At 43.6% G+C, this 13,094-nt stretch overlaps 1 protein-coding gene across 3 annotated transcripts in view; it reads left to right on the top strand.

Moving 5' to 3' along the window:
* ERBIN (erbb2 interacting protein) overlaps positions 1-13,094 on the top strand; it is a 238,002-nt gene that overhangs the window by 72,945 nt on the left and 151,963 nt on the right. For all 3 annotated transcript variants that reach the window (XM_073680222.1, XM_073680223.1, XM_073680221.1), the window contains exon 3: positions 8,512-8,565. The gene's annotated coding sequence lies outside the window, so the exon portion shown is untranslated. The remainder of the gene's footprint in view (positions 1-8,511; positions 8,566-13,094) is intronic.

Here is a 13,094-nt window from a genome sequence, read left to right as displayed (position 1 = left end):
TTTTGTGCTTTGCATGTTTTTTTTGCAAAATAGAGCATGTCATTTCTTTAAGCGTTTTTTCAAAGTTTTTTCACCCATTGGAAGTAATGAATGGTGAAAAAAATGCTGAAAAAGCATAGGTGTCAGGTTTTTCAGCGGCTTTTGTGCCAAAACCAGAATGTGATTTTTTTTTTCACTGAACTTTATGCACATGTATAAAAGAGACAAAAGTACGGTGAAAGAAAAAATGCTGAAAAAATGCACCACAAAAAAAAGCAAGAAAAATTCTGAACAGGTTTTGCTGTAGAAAGAAAATGCTGAAAAAACCATGATGTGTGAATATAGCCTAATTCCAATCTGCAATGGCAGTCACACATCATAGGAGTCACATTAGTCAATGGTTGGTAGTTTGGATGACCACTGGTGTTGACAACCATGGGATCCATGTTCCTGACTTAAACAGCAGGCACCTGCCTGTTTACATAGCCATGTAGATCCCTTTGTTGTCTAGATTGAAGGTGACCCTTACTAATGTATGATGCAGGTAAATGGCATTCAAATCATTACCTTCAGATTACCATTATATCTGCAGTTGAATAGCATTTTTGGAGGTGACAGGTTCCCTATAACTTGTCAGTGAAGTTGCGTCTTAATATTTTTTTCCTTATTTTCTTTTTTTTGATCTCTTCTACTATATAGTGCAGAACCACAGAAAATGATGGTGTTCTATGGAGGTTAGCCTGTGACTGGGCATCATAGGAGTAGCAATATGGCAGCCATGGGGGCCTTCAGCAGGCTCTTGACTGCCTTGGTAACCCATCGGTATGCAGTATTCGCGTTACAGGGGCACACGCTTCAGAAACCGATCCATTTAAATGCCACTATCAGAGATTGACAGTGGCATCTAAATGGTTAACAGCAGCAATTGGAACTCCGCTCTGGCTGCTGCTGAAAGGATATGTGGACACGACATCTTTTCTGAAAACCACTAGCAGTCTTTGGCATCGTTTTTAGTGGTGTCTTTGCCTCTGGCCTTTTTTGGGGGCTTGTATGTCTCAACCAGTGGAAGCTGCCTGAAGAATGGACAGGTCACTTCTTTTCTTTTAACTGCTGCATGTCTTTACTAACATGAAGCGGTTCTCAGACATATAAGAAAAAAGTTACTTTCCAGCTCCTGAGTAAAATTCATAAATGCTTTAATAAATGCTAAAATAGCATGGCAGTAGGCTTCTAACAACAAGAAAAATTGACGCGTTTCCACTGCACTTGCGGTTGAAACGCGTCGCTTTTTCTCTTTTCCGTATGGTGGATATTATACCAGGAAAGGGCCCAGGATGTGGGATATTATACCTGTAAGGGGCCCAGGATGGAGGATATCATACCAGGAAGAAGCCCAGGATGGGGGATATTATACCAGGAAGGGGCCCAGGATGGGGGACATTATACCAGGAAAAGGCCCACCCAGGTTGGAGGACATTATACTAGGAAGTGGGCCAGGATGGGGGATGACATACCAGGATGGGGGACATTATTATAGAAAGGGACCCAGAACAGGGGACATTGGTACATGGAGGCTGAACGCTTCTAGGCTTGTAACAACAAGAAAAGAGAAAAAGTGATGCATCGCTTTTTCTCTTTTCAGGATGGTGGATATTCTACCTGGAAAGGGGCCCAGGATTGTGGATATTCTACCAGGAAGGGGCCCAGGTTGGGGGGATTTTATACCAGGAAGGGGCCCAGGATGAGGAATATTATACCAGGAAGGGGCCCAGGTTGGGGGGATATTATACCAGGAAGAGGCCCAGGTTGGGGGGATATTATACCAGGAAGAGGCCCAGGATGGGGGATATTATACCAGGAAGGAGCCCGGGATGGGGTACATTATACCAGGAAGGGGCCCAAGATGGAGGACATTATACTAGGAAGTGGGCCAGGATGGGAGATGACATTCCAGGATGGGGGACATTATTATAGAAAGGGATCCAGAACAGGGGACATTGGTACATGGAGGGTGAACACTTATGTCTTTATAGGGTCTAGAATGCTACAAGGGCCCACATATCTGACCAAAGTGCAGGTGGGTGTCCAGGTCCAATTTTTGCACTAGGGCCCATCAGACTCTAGTTACGGCACTTTGCTTTATTACGACTTTGCACAAATCTTGCACAGTGAGATAATAAAAGTTCATAACATCTGAAAGTTTAGTAATGGTCATTAAACCAGTTCTGAAATGTGCTTACCGTATTTTTCGGACCATAAGACCCACTTTTTTCCCCCAAATTTGGGAGGAAAATGGGGGGTGCGTCTTATGGTCCGAAAGTAACTTACCAGTGGTGGTGGAGTGGGATCGGCGGTGACAGTAGCAGCAGGTGGCGGAGGCCGCAGAAGAGGTATCTGCCCGGGAGCCGTGGCCTTGCCCGGTACCAGCCCGGTTTCTTGCTGTGAGCGGCTTCCGTTGCGCACGACCATCTTTCTGAAGCCAATCTACAGGAAAATGGCCACCGGAGCCGGCGCATGCGCTTTGCTACGCTGACTGCCATTTTCCTGTATATCTCAGCTTTAGAAAGATGGCCGCGGGCATCGGAAGCTGCTCACGCCGCCCTGCCACGCTACTCACAGCAAGACACCGGCCCTGGTACCAGGCCCCGGGGCCCCAGCCACCACTCTCCCAGGCCCCAAGTCCCTAGAGCCAGCCACCACTCACCCAGGCACCAAGCCCCCAGCGCCAGCCACCACTCACTCAGGCACCCAAGCCCCCAGCGCCAGCAACCAGACGCCCAGCGCAAGCCACCAGACCCCCAGCCCACCAGCACCAGGCGCCCAGCCCACCAGCTCCAGGCGCTCAGCTCCAGGCCACCAGTGCCAGGCCAGCTTCCTGAAGGACCTTGCCTCCTGTGTCCCCCGCTACACGGCCCATCCAGACTATAAGACAGACCCCCATCTTATAAAAAAAATTGTTTTCCTATTTTCCACCCCAAAATTTGGGATGCGCCTTATGGTCCGGTGCGTCTTATAGTCTGAAAAATACAGTATTTATGTGCTATGAGAGACAGGTGTTTACCCCATAGTGAGCAACTGGTTCTGCAAAGTGGTCTCATATTTTTTGGCCCCTCTCCATCCAAAATCATTCCACCTCATGTCCTCCATTGGTGGTTTCTCCTACCATTATGATTCCCCCTACATGTTTCTTAGTTGACACTAGACCTGATCTTGCCCCAAATATGAAAATTAATGACCACCAATTTGTTTGCACATGTAAAATCGACCCTGCTGTATTTTTTTTTTTTTCATGCTGTTTTTGATCATGTTTAGTCTGTCTCAGTAACTACTTGTATGACTTCTGCCTGAGATGCAATTTATAGTCATTGTGCTGTACATTATTGACTTATGTCATGGGACGCCTCCTCCATTATGGAAAAAGTGAATTGCACTGGACCTTTGAACTCGTTGGCACTTGGTTGGGTGCCACATGTTGCTTTGAAACGTCACTTTGTAAGTGCAGAGTTTGTGATGCTGTTTATTGCCAGTCAGTCTAATATGGATCCACTCCTCTATTATTTTTATTATTATAGCCCACCAAGCTTTTTCCGTACGTATAGAGTTGGCCATGGTTACATAAGTTACCTTTACCCTGCATCTAACGATTGTTTAATAGCGGTCACCACTCCACTGTGGAGATATTACACCATTATCCTATTATTAGGTAATCGCTTTTACACCGACCCGACATCTGAAGAGTCTCCATGATCTCTTCCCTTCCCAGCCAATGACTAATATGACTGGAATTGTTTGACCTTGGATGTATATACAGTAGGATATGTTCCTTTTGGGTTCTTTACAGCCTTGCCTAGTTGTGTATTATAGGTTTAATGAGTAATCTCTCATGTATTCACATCTGTAATTATACATTTTTATATTCTTCTTTGTCTTTAAAGTAAACCCATAATATGACATCTTTATATACCTTATTGGTATTACGTCTTGGCGGCTTACTTTTTACAACAGTCCTCCACCGTCATCCATAAATAATTAAGCCTTGTAGTCAATGTTCGTTTGTCCTTGTAGTATTTCCACCCAACAAAACGTAAAATATTTGTAAATTGATTAAGTTTTTTTCTCATCCTGTTTTCTGTACCATCCAACCCGCAATTAAGACACCTCTACACATTAAAGACCAGTTTGTGTAGGGACATCTGATTTGAAGATTCGGGCATGTGTACTTTCTACATCCGATCATTTCTTCTCCTGGAAGATAAGCTGTTGGGACATTTTCTAATGACGGCTCCCTCTTAATAAGCCTCTGGAGGCCTATGATCCAAACCTACCATTAAAGATGCTCTGACCCAGTAGACTGGCCATGTCACTATGGCTCTTCTAAAAATTGCTCATCTCACGCTTGGCAATTTAGTCTGGTTCCAACACTTCAAAAACCGGGCGTTAACTTTCTCCCTAATATATTCCGACCCTTGCCAGGTGCCATTGTCCCAAGATAATCAATGATATTCACCTGACTTATCTGTGATTTTAAAGCCTCCATACATATTAAGCTGAAACCTGCCAATATCGACAGGGTGGACCAACAGTCTAATGTACGATTCTCATGCAGCTTGAATTGTATGGCCTAATCCTCTTGTTATTTAGACAATTAGCTGCTGCCAGAGTGTCTGGCCTCTTCTTTCTTTGCTCTCCTCTTGTCTCGGCCAATGTGACCACTGATTAGTATGGAGAAGGATCAGTCGGTTGGTCAACGCCCGTTTGGCCAAATGCGATCTAATTTATGTGGGGGCCTTTAGCTTTATGTCTGATAGGTGCACATACTTGCAATCATATATTTGGGCTTCCACCACCTCGGACGACACATTTGTTCTGGTGCCATTGGTACCAGGCTTGTGATTGTCTTCTGTGATGATAGGATTTCATTGTCAGTGCTAATCCACAATCAGCGCAGCGTCGGAGACATGTTCTTTCTGCACATAACTTGGACAGCTATATGAGGCTACAGTAATGATCCTTGATGATACATTAATTGGATATTTGTTTGGAATGAATATAATGAATTAGTCTTTTTCTCTGTATTGAATATTTCTTCTAGAGTAGTATTTATACGGAGATACAATGCCCATTTGTGTGTCCGTACAACATCAGGACAAAGAGTAAAAGGACCCATAAAGCCATTTTTTTTCATTTCCAGCCAAATTCAGACTTTATGGTCTTATGTTCCGCTTTCAGACCTTCATTATTCTTTCCAAAGTCATAGAGTGAAGTCATGGTCCCCATGGGCACACATGGCCCACTGAGCACTTGTGATTTTAAGGCGGTTGTCTTGGAATCTAATATTGATGACTTATCATCAGGATAGGTCATCAATATCAAATCAGGGGGTCCAACACCGGACCCCTAATAATTAGCTATTTTAAGCTCCAGACACGACCTGATATAACAATTGAATAGAGCTGAAAAACACATCTCTGTTTAGTTTAGTGACTGCTCTAAAGTCCTGCAAATCTGCTCCTATTCTCAATAACAGCTGATGATTGTTCGGGATGTCGGGTGTCGGACCCGTACAGATCTAAAATTGTCTACCTAAGAATTGGTCATCAGTATTTTATGCTCAGACAACCCCTTTAAGACCCATGTTTTTGATTGGTTGCAAAAAACAGTAGTATTACTGATGCTTCACTGGATGTTCATCAGTCGGAGATCCCTATTTGTTTCTAATTTCACAATGAGACCCCATAGCTGTAGTTTGCCCCAATCTGCTTAAACAGCTCTCTAGCGAAAAGACTTAAAGGGGTTGTCTTCTTTACTTTAACAAATATGTCAGGGACATGATTTTGTATCACTTACTAATATATATGTATTATAGGTTTTCCACCTTCACTTGTTAGTGCACCTGTCATCACAGACTGCAGAGTTCTTCTGTCCTTAAAATGGCCGCTAATGGGGGAGCATGTGACCACATCTGTCCATCAGCCTTCTCCAATAGAAAAGCCACTTCACGTGAGAAAGCTGGGTTTCCATTGGAGGAGGCCGATGGCAGGTCTGGTCACATGCTCTTCCACCGCCGGCTGTTCTGTGGAGAGAACTGTGCTGTCTGAGGAAGGGGGCACTAACATGTGCAGAAGGAGAACTTGTAATACTTATATGTTTTGAAGTGACACAAACTCATGTCCCCAACATGTTTGTTTAAAGGGGCTGTCCACTTTATTTTAACAATCAGAAGCATATGTCTCCGTTGTTTAGACTCCATTAGAGTTGGACTTTCTGAAGTCGCACCATTATATTTTAGTTTTTCAGTAGAGTTTCACTTTAAGGCTTGCAAACTGTGTTAAAATTTCGAGAATGAAGAAAGCGGAGATATGTGTTTGTTACTGAGAACAGGAAGAGGTTTTTAGTGTGTTAGGGCGGAAGGTGGGTTTTGGTTCCGGTAACTATAGAGAGAGGCCTTTACCAATCTTCTGTTACTTCCTGTTAAAGATGGGAGTCTTGGAGGCATAACTAAGGCTATGTTCACACTTCTCTATTCCGTTCCATTGAGATGTTTTCTGAACATTTATATCTCCATAAGAAGGCTACAAAGCATACCGCAGCAAAAATCACCCACAGAATATAGGACACTGTAATAAAACAACATATATGGTAGTTTGTTCTTTATGCCTCTGAATGGAACACCGTAGTCTACTAAAAAAAAGTATTTCAATGCATAATGCCGCTCCATTGTGAAGCTGTCCAGTATTCCCCAAGATCTTTTGGATGAACATATTATTATTTATTTTTCAGTATGTCTTTGGAGTGTGGGAGGAAACCAGAGAACCTGGAGGAAACCCACACAAACACAGGGAGAACATACAAACTCCTTGCAGATGTTGTCTGTTGTGGGATTTGAACCCAGGACCCCAGTGCTGCAAGACAGGAGTGCTAACCCCTGAGCCACCGTGCTGTCCATTGCTTTCAGCACTGTTAGCCAATTGTTAGTCCAAAGTACCGGAAACGGTTAGCATGGCTCACGGTGTTTATCATTAAGCTGATCTGATGGAAGAAATGTTCCTAGAACGACTGGTTCTGCTCTTTGTAAAATGCAGGGCTTTTTATTTGCAGCTTTCAATTTTTTTATCATTAAAGTTAACTAGAGGTAAATTTAGCCAAAGGCTCAGGCATTATTATGTATTTATTATGCTTTGCTTAAATAGTGCCATCACATTCTGCAGCGCTTTATAGACCTCATCAGGCATGCTGAGCTCAGAAGAAATACAGCATTAGCAGACTAGAATACATACAGATTTTTTTTTTCTAACAAAGTCCTCTGTCTACACGGTATCATTTGACCAGACTAGTAAACTTTTACAGCAACCAAAAGGCAAGAAATAGACAGTAAAAATGAATGACTTTTGCAATTCAAACTAGTGGTATGGAATTACAGATAGTAGAAAAACACTATTTAAAAAATACCTTTTTTTATTAATCTGATATATTTATTTCTGAGATATCAAGTATTGATGCCACAAGCAAATCGACCTGGAAGTGCATTGGAGATATGTCGATGCACCCTGAGTGCGAAGTCATGCCCCCAATGCATTTTCAGCAGTGTCCATATGTCGATGCACCCTGAGAGCATCATCGTGCCCCGATGCACTTGCAGCACTGTCCATGTGTCGATGCACCCTGAGAGCATCATCATGCCCGATGCACTTGCAGCAGCATCTGTGTCGATGCACCCTGAGAGCATCATCATGCCCTGATGCACTTGCAGTACTGTCCGTGTGTTGATGCTCCCTTAGAGCATCATCGTGCCCTGATGCACTTGCAGCACTGTCCATGTGTCGATGCACCCTGAGAGCATCATCATGCCCGATACACTTGCAGCAGTATCTGTGTCGATGCACCCTGAGAGCATCATCGTGCCCTGATGCACTTGCAGTACTGTCCGTGTGTTAATGCACCCTTAGATCATCATCGTGCCCTGATGCACTTGCAGCACTGTCCATGTGTCTATGCACTCTGAGAGCATCATCTTGCCCGATGCACTTGCAGCAGTATCTGTGTCGATGCACCCTGAGAGCATCATCATGCCCTGATGCACTTGCAACACTGTGCATGTGTCGATACACCATGGGAGTAGGAAGAAAAACAGAATAGAGTAGTTAATTTAAGCGAAATTTACTGGAAAAAAAAAAGTAAGGGTTTTTTTTTTGTTATTTTTCGTTTTACACAAATGTTAAAAGCTGGCGACTTATCACTAGACGATCTTGTCATTCCGCCAAGATGTGCGCTCTGCTGTAAACTGTAATCTTGCTGTGATCTGCCATTATAAAACAAGGGTTTGGTTTAGGAGCAGTCTTCAGCCTCTGTATCCTGCTCTTCCTTTCCCCCTTCCCTTGATGATATATGAAATGCTGATAGAGTTGCGCTCTTAACTCTTGAGACGGAAGTTGAATGGCTTCTCAGATCAGTGTTTTCCTCCTTCCGTATCGTTGAGAAGCTGATGGCTGATGCTCACAGTAACGTCACATCTGTCTTTGCTTGTTTCCACAGAATGTTGGCTTTGCAAGCTCAGGGAGGAAACAGCAGGGAGCGAAAAACAGAGAGGTAAGTGCAGCCTTGACTGATTCTGCGCTGACTTGTTGGAACTTTTTCTGTTTTGTACCATTATCTGAAATGTTTTCTCAGTGACTTCCACAACATGGAAGCTTCAGTATGTTACGTTGTGGAGGACTGCCAAGCCCTCCCTACTGTGCTGCCAAACCCCCAGCGCTACCTGAGTGCAAAGGGTAATCTGCTGTCTCTTTCACCAACTTATTAACCTTTCTTATTTTCTTGCATGGCGTGTGTTTCCTAGTAGATAAATCTCATATTTACGTAATGGGAAATTTCTCAAATGACATTTTTACAATTTATTATTACCTTCCCTACTGTTAGTGAGTGACGTCTAATAGTAGAGACTGCAGTCAGCCTAGATTTTCTGCAGTTGACCTGCGGATATATCAGCAGAATACAGGCTGCCATTTACTGCAGGCAATATTTCTTCTCTAAAGCAAAATCAAAGAAATGAGCCGGAGCACAAATTGGTACACGTGCAGTGTGTAGGAGCACGTTCACACTTGCCATTTAACAGACTAAACTTAAGATAAAAACAAAATGAGCAGAAACCCTGTCGTAAGTATATAGTAATAGTACATGTAAATAACATAGGAGCACAAGTTCATGTAGACACACATACATTAGCTAGTTGTGTGCCGAACCATCATTCAGCTGACCGGTATCTCCATACACGGGAATTCTTGGCTTGACTGAGCATTCCTGTGTTCTCTATGAAAAAGCCGCTGCCAAACTTTTCTGGCAGGGGCTTATAGTTGCTTGGAACATTTGGATTGGCCGTTGAAATTCTCTATCCTTCTTTCACCCCCCCCACCCAAGATCATCTGTCATGAGAGAGTCAGGAGGCCTTCATAAACATTATATGGTTGGACAAAATCCGTGGGTTCTGCGGCTTTTATCTAATATTTAAGAGTGCTGTTAGGCTTATAGTTTATTTTATAACAAAACTGGGCTAAAAATCTTGGCGTAGCCAATACCGTTTTTGCACCATAGCAGTTAATCTGCCACTTCGTGGAGTTTGTTAGAAATTTTGTCAAACTTCCCTCGAAGAGTTACTAAATTTTCTTTTTTGTTTGTAATTTTGTCCACCATGAAAAGTTAGGAATATTGCAAATCACTTTATTAGGGGATTTGTCTTTATTCCTGTGAAAAGAATTGCATGTAAATGGCTTCCAATGTCCAGTTAATCCCCAGTCTATTTGCCTGCTTTTAGCTGCATTGATAGTAGAACATACTCATTTGGAGAACAGATGATGACAGTGAACAATCTCCTTCAGCAGCTTATCCCTAGAGGTGCTGACCCTTTCACTGCCATCATTTGTACTCCAAATGAGTACGTTATGCCATCAATGCAGCTAAAGGCCAAGTAAGCTAGGAAAAAAGCCGGGGTTTCAAAGCCACTTTAAGTACAGATTTTACAGGAATGAAGAGAAGTCCCCTACTAACGTGATTTGCACAGTTTAATAACTTTCCATGCTGGACAAAATTATTAAAATAAAAAAAATGACAGTTTAGTTGCTCTTTAATTAGCAAATGCAATGTGTAAAAATGAGCCATAATTCTTCCATTTAAAAAACCCAGCTACAACGCCACCACTAATCCTACAGTGGTGACATGCACATGACTGCTACAGCAAATCACTCACTTTGAAGGTCCTGTAGCGGGCATTTGGTCATCACTGCTGAGGCCAATGATTGGTTGCACTGGTCATGGTCATGAGGAATGTCATTGCTGCAGAGAAGTAAACAGATTGGAGGAGACTACCGGAGCGGCATCCACCCATTGGAGAGACTAAGACATTTTTTTACTTTTTATTTCATGGCATTTGCTACCACTAGGAGATTTCTCAAATCTTTCTAACAACTCCATTTCAGAAGTCAATTCAGAGAATTCTGCTGAAGAAACAGAGACAACCCCAAAAACTAATGTATATGGCCAACATTATTCCTCCCATTGAGTTTAGATGTAGTGTTCATGCGCAGAGTAGAGTTTATATGACTCCCTATTACAGAGCCATATGGTGTCTGTGCTCAATTGTACAGAGCCGTATAGTGTCTGTGCACAATGGACAGTGTCGTATAGTGTCTGTGCACAATGTACAGAGCCATATAATGTCTGTACACAATTGTACAGAGCCCGTGTATTGTCTGTGCACAATTGTACAGAGCCGTGTATTGTCTGTGCACAATTGTACAGAGCCGTGGAGTGTGTGTGCACAATTGTACAGAGCCGTGGAGTGTGTGTGCGCAATTGTACAGAGCCGTGGAGTGTGTGTGCGCAATTGTACAGAGCCGTGGAATGTGTGTGCGCAATTGTACAGAGCCGTGGAATGTGTGTGCACAATTGTACAGAGCCGTGGAGTGTGTGTGCGCAATTGTACAGAGCCGTGGAGTGTGTGTGCGCAATTGTACAGAGCCGTGGAGTGTGTGTGTGCGCAATTGTACAGAGCCGTGGAGTGTGTGCGCAATTGTACAGAGCCGCGGGGTGCCTGTGCACAATTGTACAGAGCCGCGGGGTGCCTGTGCACAATTGTACAGAGCCGCGGGGTGCCTGTGCACAATTGTACAGAGCCGCGGGGTGCCTGTGCACAATTGTACAGAGCCGCGGGGTGCCTGTGCACAATTGTACAGAGCCGCGGGGTGCCTGTGCACAATTGTACAGGGCCGCGGGGTGCCTGTGCACAATTGTACAGGGCCGCGGGGTGCCTGTGCACAATTGTACAGGGCCGCGGGGTGCCTGTGCACAATTGTACAGGGCCGCGGGGTGCCTGTGCACAATTGTACAGAGCCGCGGGGTGCCTGTGCACAATTGTACAGAGCCGCGGGGTGCCTGTGCACAATTGTACAGAGCCGCGGGGTGCCTGTGCACAATTGTACAGAGCCGTGGGGTGCCTGTGCACAATTGTACAGAGCCGTGGAGTGCGTGTACACAATTGTACTAAGCTGCTGGGTACCTGTGCACATCTCTACAGGCTCCACCAGACTCAGTGTGTGCAGATATTTTCCACTGTTTTTCTCTGGAATACCTCCATACGTAGTCCTATGTAGCATAATTAGGAAAAATTTTTACCCAATTAAAAACCCTGATATTTACCACTTAAGTCAATGGAGCGACAGTTTTGCATTCCACCTGTAAAAAAGACATGTCACAAATACGAAGGGTAAAACCTTACTCACATTGCAGTAACAAATAGTAATTACTGTATGCAGGTGAAGAGAACAAATAGAAAGTAAAACATGGGAGTAAGCAATATTACAGCGAAATGTTTCTGCTCAGTGCTGTGATTACAGCTTTAGAAACACCAACTTCAGCATTTTCTGTCTCTTCTGCAACATGTGCGTCACAGATGATGAATGAGACATTGATTTACCCCTTCTAGCCAGAATATCGGGACATCATTAAATCCTTTTGTGAGGGTCAGAGAAAGCTAAAAATGATTTAGGACATTATTAATAATGTCTAAGTGCAAACACAGAAAATTGATCCTGTATTTTCTTAATGTTTTTTTTTTTTTTTTTTTTTACTATTGGTTCCAGCACTTATATCCATAAGATGTAATTATAAAAAAAATACAAATGACGGCGTCATTAAATGGTCCCTGTCGCTTCAAGAAGCTTTGCATAAATCAATAGTAGAGGCGACAATAAGAAACTTTCTAATATATGTTTTCAGCAAAATCTGCTTCTGTCTTCACTTTTGAGTCATTTCTCCCTCCACCCTTCACCTCCACCGCTCACCCCCGCCTCCTGAACTTATCAGTCATGCTGGGGAAAAAAACAAAAACTGCTCAAATTTGTCTTGATTAAAGCATCACACCAGCATTTTTAGTGCTGAAGTGGTGCCAATAAACCAAGTTCCCCGCCTGTAGTGTTATACTTAACAACTGCCATCTTCATCTTTTCTCAGCGCCGCTGCGGTCGGTCTACAGCAGTTTGTTACCTGCCGGATCCCTCCAGTGTTTGCTGGGTGATCCAGAGGTCACAACTCAATGTAAGTCGATGAGAGCAAAATGAGACTTGTGACCGATACCTTTGTCTTCCGGTCAGTCAGATGTTGCAGTCACAAGATTGCAGCGCAGGACCGGAATGGCACTGGGAAAAGCAGAAGACTGTGCCTGGTGAGTATAATACTAGGGTCAGGAAACTTAGATTAATGGCACCACTCCAGCACTGCAATAAAAAAAAATCACTGGAGTGGTGCTTTAAAGCAAGTTGGACTGCCAGCACAATGAGGTGCCAGGTTACAGCTCCTGTTATAGGCTATGGAGGGGGAGGGTGGAGGCAAGAGTAGCTGAGTGGGAAAAAAAGCAGGGGGGATGTGAAGATTGTACAGAGCTTTTTTTTAGGAAATCTTTAATCTCACCCCCAGAGCAGGATTCACAGCTAGACTGCTCAGTACTGCTGTATAATGTCATCCATGCTGATTTGACTGTGCTACAGAGAAAGAAAAGCAAGAAATATTCATGCCTATGTATGTGTGTGTTTTATTGCCTGATTCTTAAGGTATTGGGGAAAAAAAGC

The sequence above is a fragment of the Phyllobates terribilis genome, unplaced genomic scaffold (assembly GCF_046119375.1).
Source record: "Phyllobates terribilis strain yellow unplaced genomic scaffold, ASM4611937v1 Scaffold_1__5_contigs__length_1240528914, whole genome shotgun sequence".
NCBI lineage: Eukaryota > Metazoa > Chordata > Amphibia > Anura > Dendrobatidae > Phyllobates > Phyllobates terribilis.
This window is presented reverse-complemented; position numbering and strand designations above follow the sequence as displayed.